Source organism: Panthera tigris, chromosome B3 (assembly GCF_018350195.1).
Source record: "Panthera tigris isolate Pti1 chromosome B3, P.tigris_Pti1_mat1.1, whole genome shotgun sequence".
Taxonomy (NCBI): domain Eukaryota; kingdom Metazoa; phylum Chordata; class Mammalia; order Carnivora; family Felidae; genus Panthera; species Panthera tigris.
Window position 1 is genome coordinate 103,675,002 of NC_056665.1, and position 17,143 is coordinate 103,692,144.

Below are 17,143 nucleotides of genomic sequence, written 5' to 3' on the forward strand. Positions count from 1 at the left end.
TAACAAAGCAAATATGGGGTATCGAATATGGAGAACTCAAGAAGAATGAATTATCCTGGGGCTTGAGGAACGGCTGCCCTTTAATATATTTGATTGGCTTTGTGCCTTTATTTCACTCTCTGAGGTATGTTGCAAAATGTCGATTCTACCTTCAAAGCAAAGGAATGTCCCATGGCTGGCCAGTGCTATCAAGGAGTCCTGGCTGACTGAAGAGTGATACTGGATGTGGGATGGTGGGAACAAGTTGGTGAGGAATTGGTGGAGATGAGGCAATGGTTATCCTCAAATCCCCAGCATCATCTTCCTTTACCGATTGGTAAAGAGCACTCTCTCCCCTCCTGATACTCCGTGTATGCCCGTTCCTAATCTCTTACAGTTTAGGGTGATGGGTTGTGATGGGTTGTGATGAACTGAGGGAGGTCCTCATACTGTAGTCCTAGAATAGATTTCCCTGTCTATAGAGCAAGTCCTACTCTTTGCAGACTCAACCATAGCTACCCTTTAGCCAGGAAGCTTTGGGAAGAGTGGAAGATTTATCTGGGCTGGGGGGCAAGGCCCATGCTCAGCTGGAAAGAGAGTCACTTCAGGATGAGGAATTATTTTTTTTTTCTTTTCAATTTTATATGTTTATACATTTTTTAAAACATTTATTCATTTTTAAGAGACAGAGCATGAGTGGGGGAGGGCAGAGAGAGAGGGAGACACAGAATCTGAAGCAGGCTCCAGGCTCTGAGCTGTCAGCACAGAGTCTGATGTGGGGCTCGAACCCATCAACCATGAGATCATGACCTGAGCCGAAGTCGGGTGCTTAACCAAGTGAGCCACCCAGGCGTCCCCTTTTCTTTTCAATTTTAAAGATTATTTAAATTTTGTAGTCCGTCTACTCTGTTCCTCAATCTTCAAAGAGTGAGATTCCTTTTCCTAGCTCAGCAGTAAGCCTCCAAACTTCACATGCACAATTTCCACCCCAAATGGGGGGGAAAATTGGCCATATTCAAAACTGAAAAGGAAAATTCATCATAAAACCTTCCCAAGAGCTGTATTATTAAAGTTACCATCATTCAGTTGGATATTATCAAGGCAAAAAAATTAAGGTAGAGATTGTGAACACCGCGGCTCACTTTTCCTCCTTTGCTTGTAAATGAATGTTTTTCAGCCTTCCCCATCCATCTTCATTAACATTGTGAGCAATTTGTATTGGCCCGCAGTGCGACATCTTTACATTGTGCGAGTGTATGTGATGTTCTGGAAATGGGCAATTTAATATGAAAAGCGCACCATATCTCAGATTTTTTTTTTTAATTTTCTAAACAGCAATTTCTGCTAGGAATTATTCCATGATTTGTGCATAATTTCATGCAGATGGTTATTTAAATATAAATAGAGAAATGTGTCGTTAAATACTGTGCCTGCCTCTACTTAGGTTGGCATTCCCACATTTTAAAATAGTGCCATAAATAAAAGATAAAAAACATCCCTAAGCCACACACTAGTCAGAAGATAATTGTGCCTGTTTGTTCATTGTCATTTGAGTGCCCTCCAATTAACTTTCTTAATATTTTCCAGTTTCTTTAAAAAGAAACTTAAATGGGCCTTTTTGTGAAATGTGTTTACAATGTAATGAAAAACCTCTTTGTTTACCTAATTAAGACTACATTCTCCCTGTAGTAAAAACAGCACTTCAGTCTTTGGTGACCATCCCACTTTCCTGCCCTCCCAAACGCTGACTTGGGTCTGTAAACTAACATGAGAACGCTTGCTGTTGGAAGCCATATACATGCACAGATGACGGCCTGATCCAGCCATTTAAAAATTCACGTGTATCTTCTGCAAAAAAATGCCACCCAGTTGTTTGCCTTGAAAAGCTTTGTAATAATTAAAATAGACAACATGAAGGGAAAATGTGCAATTAACTTTCTTTATTTGAACAAAGTCTAATTCAGTGGCAGCAGGTTTAGAACTACAGGTTCTATGAACGCCAGTCCAAAACATCGTTGAAGTAAATATCCTACAACACTCCTTAACCAAAAACTACGATCTTGAACAGTGGTAATGAGAACTTACAAAATGGTGAAAGAAAACCCGGGAGTCTTCTCCAGTGCTCTACCTTCTGTGTTGTTATTCTGTGGACCTCTACTTAACTGTTCTAGCTGAGAGGCTGTGGAGATTTTTCCAGACCAAATTTTACTTCAGCGAGTGTGAGTTGGAACCTCGTTTAGGACAAAGGTGATATTTTCCGTCCCTCAAAGATATCTGGAAGCAAGAACCAGGATAAGAAAAGAAGGTGAAGACGTGTGAGTGCGCGTGCGTGTGAAAAGATCTGTTGGACCTCTTGATACCAATTCTTGTGTGGCATTGACTCTCTGATCTACATCCAGGGCCTGGAACGCTCCTCCCTTTTGCATTTCCAAGCTTCTTAATGGCAACATGGCATCTGAACTTGGAGATCCGGCGTCCACATAAAAGCAAGTATGCTGATACTCAACAACTTATTTTCTGTCCTTGTCCCTCCTCCCAGTTTCACCAATACCTTGAGACCGAATTTGAAGCGTTCTTTTCCTTCATTGTTCACGTCCACTCTGTTACCAGTTCAACCCTATAAACGCTTCCTTTAGCAACTTCAGGCCATTTCAGCAGTTCCTGTGCCTACTGGCGGGAGCAGGCAGCATCTTCACACATGTTTTTTTGCCTGCTTTCCTTTCTCCCAAGGAATCCTGAAGTAGCTTACCGATTTTGAATATTGGAAAAGGCCTAGCTTGAGACTTAAGAAAACAAGAAAACTAGGAATTCTCATCCCAGTTTTGCCTCTGACAGCGAAAGTCATTTCATCTGTCTGCACCTCAGTTCCCTCATTTGTAAAATAAAACGGTTAGACTTAATGAACTATTAATTCCTTCCCAGCTCTCTCATCCTACGTAGAGGTCTGGATTAAAGCTCCCAGCAAGGGTGTTAGGGTCTTAGGACAACTGCTGTCTATCGTGGGTCCTATTGACCCCATCTAAATCTTCCTCTGTTTCCGTGGGCGTATGCTTTCCACTGTAAGAACCCTTCAGGCTTAGGTGTGACTTGATATTTTCAATCCTATCGAATGTGTGAGAGGCTAGTGTCACGTGGTTAAAAGGAACTCCGGCCGGATTACCTGGTTTTGAATCCAGCTTCATCACTTACCAGCTGCATGACCTTGAGCATGTTACCTGACCTCCCTGAATCTCAGTTGCCTCATTGAATAAGGCATTTCATAAGGTTACCAGGACTAAATGTGATCATTGTTGTAAAGCTCTTAGAATAGTGCCTAGACCTTGGTTAGGACTCGAAAAATACCAGTCATTAAAATGAAATAACTCGTCAAGGGTGTCTGGCTGGCTCAGTCAGTACAGCATGCAACTCTTGATCTTGGGGCTGTAGTTGGGCCCTACATTGGGCATAGAGTTTTCCTTAAAAATTTTTTTTAAATTTTTTATTAAATAAAATTTTTTAACGTTTATTTATTTTTGAGACAGAGACAGAGCATGAACGGGGGAGGGTCAGAGAAAGAGGGAGACACAGAATCTGAAAACAGGCTCCAGGCTCTGAGCAGTCAGCACAGAGCCCGACGCGGGGCTCGAACTCACGGACCGTGAGATCATGACCTGAGCCGAAGTCGGCCGCTTAACCGACTGAGCCACCCAGGCGCCCCTATTAAATAAATTTTTAAAAATATTATTTATTTTTGAGAGGGAGAGAGAGTACAAGGGGGAAGGGCAGAGAGAGAGGGAGACACAGAATCCATAGAAGGGTTCAGGCTCTGAGCTGTCAACCCAGAGCCTGATGTGGGGCTCGAAGTTGTGAACTGCATGATCATGACCTGAGCTGAAGTCAAGGATGCTTAACTAACTGAGCCACCCAGGCGCCCGTAAAAAAAAAAAAAAAAAAAAAAAATTAACGTTTATTCATTTTTGAGAGACAGAGGCAGAGCATGAGTGGGGGAGGGGCAGAGAGAGAGAGAGAGGGAGACACAAAATCCAAAATAGGCTCCAGGCTGTGAGCTGTCAGCACAGAGCCTGACATGGGGCTTGAACCCAAGAACATCGAGGTCATGATCTGAGCCGAAGTCAGATGTTCAACCGACTGAGCCACCCAGGCGCCGCCCCCCCCCAATTTTTTTAAATAATAAAATGAAATAGCTCTTCTTTTCACATTATAGATTAATCGGTAAAACATACCAGAACATGTTAGACACAAATGGCTCATAATATTATCCTTTTTAAATTTTTTGCACATTAGCTAGAACACTTGCCTTTAGAGCTATCCCTGATAGGGAGGTATGCTTTTATCACATCATAAAAAATTTATACGTGCTTATCTTATCTTAATCATAACAATTTCTACTTGTAAGAGCACAGAGTCTCCTCTTTCTTAATAGTGGAGTACATGAATAGTGTCAAAAGCCAGTTGATTTAGTCATACAGCTTGATTTAGTCATGATCCATTTAGGAAAAAAAAGTTATACTGGGTCTATTTACAAAAAGTAGTTTAAAACATCCCACTTGTACACATTAAAATGAACAAATGCTTAAAAAAAAAAAAAAAAGGAACTATGCCATAATTTTAAGTTTAAAATGCTAAGCCTCTTTGTTATTTTCCCTAATAGGATATACAAGGTTTGTTAGGCTAGAATCATATTTAAAGACCCATATTTTGGAGGATCTTATTTTTGTCTTTGAAGGCCTACCTAATGATAGTAATCGAAAATTCTTTTGCTAGTGGTATTTAATGAATGTGTGGCACTGGCTTGATGACATGTTATATTAAACAGCTCCTGCCATTAGCTGGTTAAACTTTAGAAGGGACATTGTTAATGTCCTAGAAAGATCAAGTAGGTTAATCTGAGTAACACACATTGTGTACGCGATGTAAAACGCACATGCAATTCTGTATAAAAATAGAGCATTGCTGGTGACAACCGAGGAGCTACAAATATTAAAGATTGTTAAGATTAGCAATTGACGTAGTTTGATTGATAACGAGTGACTTTTCTTTAAAGCTCGAATCTGATATTTAGAACGATATTCGCAGTTTCTCTGTTTGATCTTCACATCTAAAATAGAAAGTTTGTCATCACCCGCTCGCTCCTGCTCCCCTGCACCTCATTACCTGTGTCACTCCCGAGCCTAGCAGGGTCTTCTCTCCGGGCCACGCCCTTTCATTCCCCACCCCCCCTGCTGACGTCATGCCTCTCCAGGGTCAGAGTAACCTCAGCACCGCTCTCCAGGATGCCGCCTGCATCTCAGGGCCACCGAGCTCCAGTCTCTAAACAAGACTTCCGAACCCGCTTTCATGTTACGCAGCAGTGGATATTCTGTGTTTGCTTGACATTCCCTTGCTCTAAATTCGACAATTTGAATTCTAGATTTGAGCGTCATGCTCTCCCTGCGTAGACCACTGCGAGCCGTGTTTCCGAGGCTGGTCGCCTGAAAGGACGTCCAAATCCCTGATCTGTGTGGGTGTAAGAGTGTGCGGTATGCCTTGCGCAGGTGGAAGACCATAAGACTTCTGTGAATAATTAAATAGCCAATGATTTGGGGACAACAAGACACAAGTTTGATTAAACTACGCCTCTAGAAAATTAGCAGAAGTGTTAGTGAGGTAAGACTGTCTTAAAACATGAGCATCTGTATATATAGCTAGTTTCTTGTAGGCACTGACATTTCTGTCCACAAGTAAATGGCAGAGAAAGCTATAGATGTTACAAATTATAAAAGTTGCAAAAACCTAGGTAGCAAAGAGTAATTTTTAAAAATTAGCGCCTTGGTAATGGAGGAAAGTTAAAGAATGCTATCTCTAATTCATGTTTTTTACAGTAATTTTATTTTTATTTTTTCTTCCTTGCCATGTTGCTAACTGCACACATGATCTTCCATGGAGACCTAACCCATGCAAACCAAGGTGATTTTCCCTAAATGAAGACAACACGATTGAATTCTATGTACCACCTAGGCCCACGGTTGATTTCTAGCCAAAGGGAGACATTTGACGAAAAATTTCAAACCAGAAGAAATAGGAAAATAAAGAGACAGAGCTGAGTTCTCTAATTCCAAGGAAAAGCTCAGTGAACATTTCCTCCAGGATCTTAAGGGCTGTGGAACTTGAAATAACTACTTCCTGTGGACCTAAGTGTCCACTGCCTCTTGTTAATAAAGTAAGCTGGTTTTCAAAATTATTGCCACGAAAATAAGCCAAAGATGTCCTCAGAAAACATGAAATGAAGTTGAGCCAGAATCAAGGCTGGGCATGGGAGAATATTTGTAGTGGAAAGGCAGTGGGACGGGGAGAGGCTATCCATGGGAGAGGGGGAAAAAATGAAGGTCAGTCAGTCTTCACGATTCCAAGCCAAGAATCCAGAAGAGCACGAATGGACATAACACCACCTCACCTGTTAAACAAAAACACCAGAAATTTAAACTGAGATACATTCAGATAAAGCACTTTTACTTTTAGTGAATATTCTGTTAATTCTTAAAAATACCCTTTTGGGAAAAACATTCTTTTTTCCCCCTCCACTCTATATGGGCATCTCTAAAAGCCTACATATCTGGAAACATAAGTAGATATCCATCCAGTGAAATATGAGTTAATCAGACAAATCCAGTTTTACCTCCATGCTGAATCTAAAACTGCTTAAATGTACAACTCAAAGAGAAGAGAAGAGAAGGGAGAGAGAAAAGCAGATAAAGAGAAGGGATCCAAGACTTCCATTTTCTTACTTGCAGATAAACATATTCAACATCTACGAATTACAAGGGAAATTTTAGACAGCTTTGAGGAAGCCCCACAGAATTATTCACTAATAGACCCCAAATGCACATTTTAACTGCCTCCAATTGCCCAATTACATTTTTAATTACCAAGTGCCTTCCACAGAGTAAAATGTCAGGGTGTGAACACCACACATCTCCTTTTACTGCCCCCACGCCCCACCCCGTTCAGAAGAGTCCTTCTACATTCATTTAATCCCAAATCTGATTTCATCGGTCTAAAATTTTGAACGTGTTCAACGACACAGTATTTCCCTCTTAGAAAACCTGAGACAATGACAGGAATTCATAGTAAGTTTTTCCATTCAACCAGACATTTCTTGAGGGAATTGAAAAGGCTCTGCAAAGAAACAGTTAATATGTATACGTCTCTCTGAAATTGGCAACTGTCTTTTATTTCCTCTAATATTCTAGCCAAAGATCTGAGCTCATTTTTTTTTTTCTGTCCATAGGCTCCAAAAAAAAAAAAAAAAAAAAAAAAGACTGTATTCTCGCTAATTATACATCCTGAAAAGAATTTGGTTCAGTGTAAGATGATCCTAGTGATATGCTAATCCTTTTTTCTGCTTGGTGCTGCCTGAAGCTTGTGTCTAACATTTTTTTCAACTGTATGACAATAAAAGTTCTGGCAACAAAAGAAATAAATGGGCAGCTAAAGAAGGTATAGCTCAAACACATGGCAGGCCGGCTCTCCCCTCTCCTTCTGGCTGCTCTTTTGTAAACTGCAGTTTGGTATCTTCAAGTCAATAGCTGAAATCCAGCCACCTTAGCAACTTAGTATGACACCCAAGCCCTCTCTCTTTACATTCATGAATAGTCAGCACCCAGCAGACAAAATAGAACTAATCTTTTTTGACAGAATTGTTCAATTTTGGAGGAAAAGCTTTTGAGTCTTCCACACATTTGCAGAATATGAGACAACAATGGCTGCGATCAAATTTTAAAAACAACAGTGGCCAACAGGGCTGCGAAAAAAAAGTCTCTTTGAATTAAACAGCACATTCAGGCAGTCCCAGTGGTCATAAACTTGGGGCAAACATTAATTTCAATACGTGAAAAAGAGAGAGAGAGAGAGAGACAAACGGAGAGAGTACCCCACAGCCTGCTCTGAGCTTCATGCAGTAATTCCTTCTGCTATGATACACACATAATTTTTTTTCAGTTTCCTTTTTATTTTTCTTTTGTGAAGACTACTACAAATATTTCTTCCCTCTCTAAAATCATTTTGTTTGGGGGGGGGGTGGTGGGAGGCAACGCGTCTCGGTTTAAAATGCTTTTTATCCAGCAGCCTTTTGTAGTCATTTGAAAGCAGTTTTACCATTTAGAAATCCTGTAATGTATCAGTCACTTACAAGTCTAACATGTGCTAAAAATGAATCTTCTCTCCACTCCCACCCCCGCCCCTCCCCATTTAATACAAGGCATCGCTATACCTTTGGAGACAATATGAACAAGAAGAAAAATCTACCCAGTTCATGGCAAAAACAGAAGTTAGCAACATGGTCCATGCAGCTGCAACATTGCATTTAAAATTCAGTTTCCTCATAGGAAGAGGGCTAATCCTGCCCCCGTAATTCCCTACAGCCAAAATGTGCCCCCTCCCCTAGTGACAGTGCAATGCAAAGACACTAGCACGCTTATCTTGCCTAACCAGATGGCCGACTTGGATCAATGCACACACGCCACGATCAATGGGAGAGATAAAGAATTAGGAAAACAGTGGTACATGCTCCCAGAAAGCTTGTACACTGCATAATTATTTTATGATTCTACACATGGCTACATGTGATACTGAAGTAGAGAAGGAAAGGATAATTAGAGTGCTAGGAAGAATTTTGTAGGAGACTACACTTTGTCTGTCAGCACTTCCCACTCGAGCAAACTCACTGCCCTTATCGGAAAGTGAATTTAGAAAAACATGAGCAAAAATGTCAGGGAAGGTATTTCCATTTTTGCCAGGTCCTGTCACATCCCAAAGTTTAGCTCAAAGCCCGAGGAGGCTTGCTGGGATTTGGATATGCCTCTCGCCATTAGCCACCCCCGGTTCCCCAGCCAAGGAAACCCACCAGCTAATATTTGGATGTGATGCAGACTGTCACGAGGAAGAATTTGGTCTCCAAGTGATTTCAGTCAAGTTCATTCAGTAAAATAGAGCGGGACGAGGCATTCCCTTAATTTCTGTTTCCTGATTGGCTAACCAAAGCAATGTTTTTGAGCAGGTTAGTTGCCCACTTCAAACTAAGAAAAAAATATATGGCCCTACATCCCTGTGAAGCGCCCAGGTTAGGAGGGAAGTATACGAAGGGGCTGAAGCTGGCACACTGCCGCTTTATTCTGAATTCAGACCAAGATCATAAACCAGAACAATAAACTGCTGCAATCCTCCACTGTGGCAGTGTGCTAATCAGAAGAAAAGACAGTGTTCCTTCAGCCCCTAGCGCACGATGGGTGCTTAATAAATGATTATACTATCGTTGCAAGTAGCAATAATAATAATAATAATAATGTTTTACCCGGCGCTAGCCCCAAATTGTATTCTTGCATCGCCTTGTGTTAGATGCAATTAAAAGTAGTATTAGGGTCTCCTTTTGGATTTAAGACTCAGCTTGCATGCTAATTAAAACATTCAATGAACTTTTTACACCATTTCTTATGTAAAGAGAGACGGGAACTGGAATCTTGAATTAGACACAGCTCTCCCCCACTATCAACCTCACAAAACCCCGGGGGGTGAGCTAGTCATTTTAAGTAGTCTATTACATTCAAAATAGAGTGAATATTCAATATCCAAATAATTAAAATTACTATAATTTAATTCCTGAGGATAAATAAAATATAGTCTGGGTAAAAATTCAGAGGGAAAAAGAAAGAAATGTTGACAATTGTAAAAAGCCAGAGGCGACCTCTTTCTACGTGATTTTAGTTAGGTTAAATATGATGCTTTGCATTTTTACATGATTCGGTTGTTCTCTGTGATGTTCTTTGTCGAGTTGTTTTGTTATCTCTGCCCTGAACATTCCTCACCTCCACCTGAGCGCAATACGGATAGTTATATATAAGTAGCACTTAGCTTTGCTGCCCATAATCAGATTTGGAGAAAGATCCTGGGTTCGGGGATATGATGCATATTATCACACCTATTTTTAGTTCAAAACCCTTAAAAGGCAAGGCTATCATTTTACTGTTTAGGGCTGAGCCCCCTTTTCTCTGAGGCTCAAAACCATGAGTGTAAACATGCCATACCCTGCCAGCCTTGTAACAGATTCACTGAGGTTTCCTTTTGCTGTAAAACAACTGATCCGCTGTGTGGCATCCTTTCTATCATGTAGCTGAGTTTGCAGGGAGTAAGAGAAACCTCTGGGTGTCAGGGAGGGGAGAAATCCATGAGCTGGAGCTGGAGCCTTTGAGGAGAAAGAGCATATGAGTTTTCTCTGAGGTCAAGGCTGAGATGGGCTTAGCTTTGGGCTGGAGACAAGGTTGGTTGGTAGCCGGACCTGAATCCCACCATTAAGTTGGAAAACCCGGAAGCTGGTGTGCTCTCAGCTCAGCAGTACCTCTGGCTCCCTGTAAAAAAAAACAAACTCAAATCATGTCTGCAGTAAAGCGTCATCAGGTTAGACCCCCAGGTTTTCAAGGAATTAAGATTAATGAAATGTAAACTTCTAATCAAAGATCACCAATGACACAAGAAAACAATCCTCTATAAGTGAGGGTCAGTGGAAATAGTCAACAGCGTTAGAAACTTCTAGGACTAAATGATCAGAATGTATCAGATACAGAATACAAAATAAACAGGTGTAAAATATTTTTTTTTTAATTAAAGTTGAAATTGCTAAAATGAGTCAATATTAAGAGATGATCAAAGATGGGGGTGGCTGGTGGCCCAGTCGGTCAAGCAAGTGACTCCTGATTTCGGCTCAGGTCATGATCTCATGGTCGTGAGCCTGAGACCCACATCGATCTCCATGCCCAGTGTGGATTCTGCTGAAGATTTTCTCTCTCCCTCTCTTCTGCCCCTTCCTTGCTCTCTCTCTCTCTCTTTCTTCTCTCTCAAAAAAAAAAAAAAAAAGATAAGACAGGTTGGAAGAGAACCAAATAGTACTTATACTTTTTTTTAATTTATTGAGGAATCATTTACTGACAATACATTATACGCATTTAAAGTGTACAAATCAGTGAGTTCTCAAAAAGCGTTAGTGAAACTATCTCCACAAGCAAGACAGAACATTCCATCAGCCTCAAATGTTTCCTCATGCCCCTTTGCAATTTATCCCTCCCTCCACCCCTGGCCCCAGGCGACCACTGATTTGGTTTGTGTTGCTAGAACTACTTTACATCTTCTAGAATTTTATATAAATGAAATCATACATTATAAACATTTCCGGCTCCGGCTTCTTTGACTCAGCATAATGATTTTGAGATGTGCTCATTTTCTTGTGCATATCAATAGTTCATTTCTTTCTGTTACCACTGTTTGGATACCACATTTTGTTGATCCGTTCTCCAATTTACGGACATTTGGGTTGTTTCCAGTGTTTGGCCACTGTGATTAAAGATGCAATGAACAGCCACATAAAAGTCTTTGTGCGGATATATGGTTTCATTGCTTTTGGGTAAACACCTCGTAGTGAAATGGTTGGGTCATGTGATAGGTGTATGCTTAACTTTTAAAAAACTGCCAAAAAAGTTTCTAAAGTGATTGTACCATTTTCTCTTCTCACCAGTAGTGTATGAGAGTTCCAGTTACACTCCATCCTTTGCAAGACATGACATGGTCAGTCTTTGTAACGTTAACCATTATAATAAGTACTCATTGTGGCTTTTTAAAAAACTTTTTTTAAATGTTTATTTTTGAGTGAGAGACAGGGACAGAGAGACAGAGAATGAGTAGGGGAGGGACAGAGAGAGAGGGAGACACGGAATCCAAAGCAGACTCCAGGCTCTGAGTTGTCAGCACAGAGCCCGATGTGGGGCTCGAACCTATAAACCACGAGATCATGACCTGAGCCAAGATCAAGAATCAGATGTTTAGCTGACTGGGCTACCGAGGTGACCCTATATTATTTTATTTTTAAATGAATGCTATGCCCAAGATAGGGCTGGAACTCACAGCCCTGAGATCAAGAGTAGTATGCTTTACCAACTGAGCCAGCCAGGTGCCCCACCATTCTTCTATATTGTTGTGTGAAGTGTTCAAATTTTTTGCCCATTAAAAAAAATTCTTTTTTGGTTATATTGACTTGTAAGAGTTCTTTATGCATCCTGGATACAAGTTTTTTGTCAGATTAATCTATCTATTGCATTATTTTCTCCCATTCTGTGGCTTGCTTTTTTATTTATTGTATTTTGCAGAACAAAAGTTTTTAATTTTGATAAAGTCTAATTGATCGATTCTCTGTTTTATAGTTGTGTGCCTTTTTGTGGCTATCTAAGAAATATTTGCCTATTACAAGTTTGCAAAATTTTTTTCTCCTGCGTATTGTTTTATAAGTTTTGTAGTTTTACCCTTTATTTTTTTTTATTTTTTTTTTATGTTTATTTATTTCTGAGACAGAGAGAGGACAGAGCATGAGTGTGGGAGGGGCAGAGAGAGAGGGACACAGAATCTGAAGCAGGCTCCAGGCTCTGAGCTGTCAGCACAGAGCCCGACGTGGGGCTTGAACTCACAGACTGCGAGATCGTGACCTGAGCCGAAACTGGACTCTCAACAGACTGAGCCACCCAGGCGCCCGTGTAGTTTTACCCTTTAGGTCTGTGTTCCATTTTGGGTTAGTCTTAGTGTATGGTGTAAGATAAAAGTCTGTTTTTCCCCCCATACGTAGTGCCAATTGTTCTAGTGCCATGTGTTGAAAAAGACTTCCCCTGTCAAATTTTCTTGGCAACTTTGCTGAAACATTAACCGAACATATATGGGTCTATTTCTGACTCTTTATTCTGCAGATCTATATGTGTATACTTGCATTAATACCACACTGGTGGTATTGATTTTTATAACTTCATCGTAAGTTGAAATCAGATACTAATATCATCCCATTTTGGTCTTTAAAAAAGTTGCTTAGGCTATTCCAAAACACTGGCATTTTTTTTTTTTTTATGCTTTAAAATCAGTTTGCTGATTTCTATAAGATTGCCTACTGGGGTTTTGATTGGTATTATTTTTGCTCTATTAATCACTTTGGGGATAATTGATGTCCCAAGAATACTAAGTCTTTCAATTCATGGCCATGGTATATGTTTTCATTTATTTGGGATTTAAAAATTTTCCCTTAGTAATGTTCTGTAATTTTTAATGCAGAGGTCTTTTTAGCACTGATGAGTTTATTTGTAAATAGTTTTTGGTTTTGGACACAATTGTAAATTGAATTGATTTTTAAAATTTAATTTTCCAATTGCTTGTGGCCAGTATATAAATATACAATTGATTTTATTATATTAACAATTTATCTTATGATCTTACTAAATTTACTTATTAGTTCTCATAGTTGTGTTTTGGATTCCTTAGGATTTTCTATATAAATAGTCATGTTTTCAGCAAGTGAAAGTTTTCTTTTTTTCCTCTTCAATATTTATGACTTTTATTTATTTGTCTTGCCTTATTGCAATGGCTAATAAGCCATTCCCTGTTCAATGTTGAATAGAAGTGGTGAGAACAAGCATCTCTGTAATGTTCCCAGTCTTAGGGGGAAAGCCCTCAATTCCTCACCATTAAGTGTATTAGCTATAGGTTTTCCATGGATACCCTTTGTCAGATTGAAGAATTTCCCTTTTCTTATTTTCCTGAGTTTTTTTAAAACATAAATTGATATTGAATCATGTCAAAAGCTTTTTATGAATCTATATAAATTATTATATGAGTTTTCTCCTTTATTGTATTAATAAGGTGATTCTGCTTATAGTCTTGATTTTATATTTAAAAATACCTTGCAGTTAGTTCTGGGATAAAACCCCTCTTGGTCATAAAGTAATAATTTTTAAATATATTGTTGGGGCATGTTGGAGCACATGGGTGGCTCATTGGTTGAGTGTCTGACTCTTGATTTCAGCTCAGGTCATGATCCCAGGGTCGTGGGATCAGCCCTGCATGCTGAGTGTGGAGCCTGCTTAAGATTCTCTCTCTCTCAATCTCTTTCTCTCTCTCTCTCTCTCTCTCTCTCTCTCTCTCTCCCTCTGCCCCTCTCCCCCACTTGCACTCACTCATTCTCTAAAAATTTTAAATATGTATTTGAGTATTATTTACGAATACTTTGTTAAGAATATTTGCTTTATGTTTATGAAGGATGGTGATCCATTATTCCCTCCGCCCCTTTTTTTGGTAGTGTTCTTGTTATCTTTTGGTAGAAGGATATGATATCTGTATAGCAGATATCATATCATGTGCCTTACTAGCTCTACATATTTTTCATGAACCTGACAAGTGCTTACATCTGTTCCAGAATACAAAAGATAAGTTCTGTTATAGGAACTATTCATTAGGTAAGAGGATGTGTCATTAAAGGTTCTGCTCAAATGTTGACAGGCCTTTCCTAACCACTCTGTCTAAGGCAGTACCATCTGTCCATTAGTCTTAGTTTCTTGCCATATTTTATTTTTCTTCATAGCACTTATCACTACTCAACCTACTATATATGTACTTGTTTATTTGTTTACAGTCTAATTTCTCCACTAGTATGTAAACTCCATGAGAAAAGGGTTCTCACCTTCTTTCCTCATCATGACTCTTCTTCCTTGTCTAGGATGAGTTCTGGTAGATTGCCTCAAACACCTAGAAGCTAGAGAAAGACCTCCAGAAAAATAAAGACTGACTTTCCAATTGAAATGAGACACAGAAGATTGTGCTCTGGAGTCAGACTGCTTAGACTTGAATCCTGGTTCCACCATTTACTAGCTGTACAAACTTAGGCAAATTACTGAGCCATTCTTGTTTCTGTTTTTTAGTCCAATTGAAAAGAAGATAGGGGGCCTGGGTGGCTCAGTCAGTTAAGCATCTGCCTCTTGATTTCGGCTCACTTCATGATCTCATGGTTTATGAGTTTTAGCCCTACATAGGGCTCCTCGCAGACAGGGCAGAGCCTGCTTGGGATTCTCTCTCTCTGTCTCTCTGTCTCTCTCTCTCCCTTTTCCCCTCTCTCTCTGCCCCTCCCTGCATGCACCCCATCTCTCTCTCTCTGTCAAAATAAATAAATGAAAAAATTCTTTAAAAAATAGCATTTATATAAAAAAATAATAGAATAATAGTAGCACCTAGTTCATAGGGTTGTAGTAAGAATTAAGTAAACTGATACATGTGAAACATTACAAAAAGGTCCTGACATGTTATAAATGATCTCTAAATGTTTATAAAGTAAGTTATATGCATACCCTCAGAATCAGATGTAATTATTATAATGCGCTTATGCCATGCATTTTTAAAAAATAAACTCTATGCCCAACGTGGGCTGAAACTCACAACCCCGAGATCAAGACTTTCATGCTCTACCGACTGAGCCAGCCGGTGGCCCCTCCTGTGAATTCTTTTGTTGCACACATGGCCAATCTTACCTTCTTTGCTGTCAGTTTGATGATTCTCCCTATCAGTGCCTAGAGCTGTGGTCCCTCCATCAACCCGGATAGCGGTTTGTACTATAATTTCATTTCTAATAGGATGCCCTATTTAAGCTGTGCCTGAGTGGCACAAGTAAGGTCACCGCAGCACACGTGTGCTGCTGTAATGAAATCTGAATGAGGTTCCTTTACAAATAAACTATTGGAAAATACCTGAATAACACCATAGAGGAATTTATACACAGAATTACTCAGTTAGATGGACAACGGTCTTGTTTCAATACGAATTCTCCTTCTCTAGAGGGTGGATCTATAGCCACATACAACTGAGTCCCACCCCGCTGTTTCTCCTGTTCTCATCTGCTTTGTCCTTTTCTGTCCTGACCTGCATTGTCCTCTGCTTAGTCCCTTGCTGTCCCAGGCAAGCAGTTAACATCTTTTGCCGGGGCACTGTCTGTAGTTGTCCAGAGGTCACAGGGCTTTACTGACTCCTGTGAATTGCTGGATGACCAGTTATAGTATAGAAGTCTGTTGCCCTAACATCAAAAAAAAAAAAAAAAAAAAAAAAAAAGTCCTCTGTTACTGCTGCTTTTTCTGCTTCCGCTGTTTTACCATATACATATACACATTCCATACAATGCTAGACTTCTTTCGCTTAGCTTATCAACTCCACCCAAGGTTGAACAGGAAACTGCTGAAGTCTATTTCAAATAGAGCTATTAATTAGAATACTCTCTTCCCTAGAAAGCTAAAACAGATCCTTATTGTGGTTTTTCCCTGTTCCACTTTGGAGTGACCTGCTTGGATACAACAAAAGAACTAGAGTCAAAGATGTCATCCAGCAGTAAAATAGTATCTACTTCTCTACTGACTTTTCTTAATAAAGATTTGTATTACATTAGTGGAATGCTCCCATCATATCACATGGGAATATAGGGTAGACCAGTTGGTTACAACTAGGCTGAGGATGCTGCTATCACACCTCCCATTCTGGGAGGCTTAGATAGTATTGGGCCATCGGTCTTCCTGACTTCTCTGAACATTGACCAACAACTTCTGGAAAACACCTGGTCACAAGATCATTCTTTTTTTTTTTTATTTTTTTATTTTTTTAACGTTTATTTATTTTTGAGACAGAGAGAGACAGAGCATGAATGGGGGAGGGTCAGAGAGAGAGAGGGAGACACAGAATCTGAAGCAGGCTCCAGGCTCTGAGCTGTCAGCCCAGAGCCTGACGTGGGGCTTGAACCCACAGACCACGAGATCATGACCTGAGCCGAAGTTGGACACTTAACCGACTGAGCCACCCAGGCACCCCACAAGATCATTCTTAAAGACCAATTTAGTTTGGTATATCTTAAATTCCTTCCAATACTCTAGATTTCTGCACTTTAGTGGAAGAATCCAAAGAAACTCTCCCACGATCTAGTTAGGGATTATACTCAATACCAGTGTAGATATTTATCATTTAAAACTCCCTAAAACTAAATAAACTCTGAATCCCAGGTGTAGGATATGCCTTAAAGGTCCCAGAGTGATTAATAATTGTAAATGATATGAAGCCTTATCTTTCATTTAACAGACTAACCATATTCATGATATACTTCTAGATGAACTGAAATGCTATCTCCTATGAAGACTCGTAAACACAGAATCAAATGAGAAAAAAATAGACTTATTTTTCGCTAATTCTCAATCTTACTGCCTTGTTTCTTTAAGTACTTATAGCAGACATAGCTATCTTTGCCTCTTTTGGCACGGTCTTTGCTTGGAGGGGCCATAAATTGCATGAGCTTACCTCATGGCCA

At 39.8% G+C, this 17,143-nt stretch overlaps 2 long non-coding RNA genes across 2 annotated transcripts in view; both read left to right on the top strand.

Annotated features, from left to right (window-relative positions):
• LOC122239615 overlaps window positions 1–17,143 on the top strand; it is a 56,733-nt gene that overhangs the window by 26,854 nt on the left and 12,736 nt on the right. Inside the window, exon 2 of the long non-coding RNA XR_006218870.1 lies at window positions 1,669–2,469. This is a non-coding gene — a long non-coding RNA (uncharacterized LOC122239615). The remainder of the gene's footprint in view (window positions 1–1,668; window positions 2,470–17,143) is intronic.
• LOC122239617 lies at window positions 4,111–16,982 on the top strand. The gene is made up of 2 exons (XR_006218873.1): window positions 4,111–5,625; window positions 16,946–16,982. It is a non-coding gene; the product is annotated as an uncharacterized LOC122239617 (long non-coding RNA).